This window comes from Ipomoea nil, unplaced genomic scaffold (genome assembly GCF_001879475.1).
Source record: "Ipomoea nil cultivar Tokyo-kokei standard unplaced genomic scaffold, Asagao_1.1 scaffold0455, whole genome shotgun sequence".
Lineage (NCBI taxonomy): Eukaryota > Viridiplantae > Streptophyta > Magnoliopsida > Solanales > Convolvulaceae > Ipomoea > Ipomoea nil.
The window spans coordinates 766074-768763 of record NW_017616883.1 but is presented as its reverse complement, the minus strand read 5'-3'; the positions used below and the strand labels follow the sequence as shown (position 1 = coordinate 768763).

General features: G+C 34.3%; 1 long non-coding RNA gene across 1 annotated transcript; it reads right to left on the bottom strand.

Annotated features, from left to right (window-relative positions):
* Positions 1 to 1334: 1334 nt before the first annotated feature.
* LOC109172920 lies at positions 1335 to 1740 on the bottom strand. The gene is made up of 3 exons (XR_002052812.1): positions 1698 to 1740; positions 1576 to 1614; positions 1335 to 1412 (listed from the first exon to the last, which is right to left on the bottom strand). It is a non-coding gene; the product is annotated as an uncharacterized LOC109172920 (long non-coding RNA).
* Positions 1741 to 2690: the final 950 nt, after the last annotated feature.

The following is a 2690-nucleotide window of genomic DNA, read 5'->3' as shown; positions in this document are numbered from 1 at the left end:
ATCCCAAAGATACAAGGACCACTCCAAAGCTGATCAGAGAAGCCGTTCTACACCCAGATATTCCCACTCAAACGTTAAACCAGAGGAATATCAGATGAAGTTTGGAAGCTCATTTACATGAAAGATGAAGCTCTAACAACGGCTAGCTTATCCTTTCTGACATCTTTTGCAGAAGATAAGATAAGATCTCTGACAAAAAGATACAAGATTTCAAAAATGAGAGCGTCTCTTTCCAACGGACAGATTCTCATTACCAGCTATAAAATGATGAAGATATGAAGACTTGAAGAAGGGTGAAGTGTGAAGAGCAATAGAGCAAGAGCAGAAAATTCGAAACTCATCAAACAGATCGAATAGAGCAATTAAGCTTGAAAGAGCATAGAGCAAAAATCTCATTTGGTACAGAGCATACCAAAAATCTTCAAGTGAGAAGTGAGAAAAGAAAAAGAACTCAGAGAGCTTCAAAAGAAAAATATTCAGAGAGTTCTTAAACAGAGCAAAGCAGAGCAAAAATATCAAGTGCTTTACTTGATATATTCAAAGAGAGAGAACACTCAGAGCTATCAAGAGAAATCATTCCAGAGTGTTTATCTTCATCAAAGAGACCTGCGCATCATTGAAGATCATCTACAGAGTATCAGAAGTTGGAAGCAAGACAACACTTGTTTTGGAGCAAAACAAGAGAAGGGAGGAAAGTAGCACGGAGCTGTGAAATCCTGGATTGTCACACAGAGCTGTGAGATCCGAAGCAGCAGTGTCGGAGGCACAGAGCGTGATTAGTGTGGGCTTGGTGATCAAAGCACCAGATCACAGATACGTTTCTACCGGAGTGTGGAAGACGGGGGGAAAGTAACGCGGAGTCGTGAAATCCTGGGATAGTAGCGCGGCGACGTGAAACCCGAAGCAGCAGTGTGGTGTCACTGGGCGTGATTAGTGCGGGCTTTGTGATCAAAGCACTAGATCACGGAAATTCATTGTATCTTGGAACCAAGAAGTAGTAGATATAGTGAATTGCTCTTGGAGATAAGAGCAAGTGGAGTAGGAGGATTACACCACCTCGCGAACCACTATAATTGTCTTGTGTTCTTTACTGCTTTCTTTACTTACCGCTCCTTACATATTCGCTCTACACGAGATATACTGCTCACACAATCTCACACACACTTTATGTTTATTTATTTCCGCTGTGCACCATACTCTAACAATCTAGTTAAGAGTTTTGGTTTATCTCTGGCTTAGCAATTGTTGTGCTGTGCGAAAAAGTTTGAAAGTCTATTCACCCCCCCCCCCCCTCCCCTCTAGACTTTCACCTTACCTCTTTTGGGACCAACAGTAGTGATCCACAATGAAGGATAAGTTTTGATCTTACCTTGAAAGATTGTTTTCTTAGATACAGGTATAAGTTTACAAGCCTGCAGGTAATAAACTTAAATCTTATTACACAGCCTTACTGTCAAGGTTAGTCTGATAGCTCTTATAAAATTATTTGTAAGGAAATTCATATATATATCTATTTATTACTGTATATGAAATATTAAAAATCTAGGAACACATGTAGTGTCGAGTAATACTTACAGACAAACAATTGAGATGCCTTCTTCCAATACTTCAAATCTGCCCATAATTGAGGTTAATGATAATACATAAAAAAACACAATTTACAAAATCAGTTGTGATAGGAAGGAAAAGGAAACAACCTTCAGAACAATGGTACCAACTCTTCATCTTTTCTTTAATATTATCAAAATGATACTGTAGTTGTGGTGAAATGAAACTGAATAACATTTCACATATTTGAGTGTATATTGTACAATGGAGCTGTAATTATATCAAAATGATCATGTAGTTGTGTTTTAATAAAACTATAGTGTATATAAAATTAAATTAAATAACATTTTCACATATTTGAGTCTATAAATACCAAATGAAACTGTAGTTATATGAAAATGAAATTGTAGTTGTGTTGAACCGAAACTACAGTGTATACAAAATGAAACTGAATAACAGAGTTACTTTTTGCGGAAGAGTGCGGAACGGCAGGAAACATATGTCGTTTCTTTTCATTAAACAAAACAACGTCGTTTTGATCCGCGCTACATAATTAATTATGCATCGCGGTGCACGATATAATTTGATGTATTTGTTATACTAATTTGATTTCTATGTGATACTTTAGTAGAACTTATACATTTTTATCTTTTAAGTAAAACTTTCTCATAAACGATTCTTATGTTAATATTCAATTAACTTAACTTAATAGTCTATAAATATTATCCGTGCATCGCACGGGACAATTACGAGTTATTATAATTCCTAACTTATGCAATTCCAAAGGCATAATAAAGTTCACATAACTAGGAAATATAATGTTATGCTAGTGAACAATTATATGTGAAATTCAATATGCTCATATCCAAATAAATTGTACATCATAATAACAATTTAAAATGAGCTATAAAATTATTATTCAAAAAACAACTTAAATCCAAAACTTAAAGGATTACAAAATTTGAATAATAATTTAAAATAACTGTATACATTTCAATTGTTGAAAAGTTTTTAACTTGTAGGCCCAATACTAAATGATTCAATGCATATAGTAAACTTTATGAGAATTAGCTTAAAATTGTAAATTCTAACTATATCAAAATCATATGATATGTTGACATTTACAAATTAAATTCTCACAA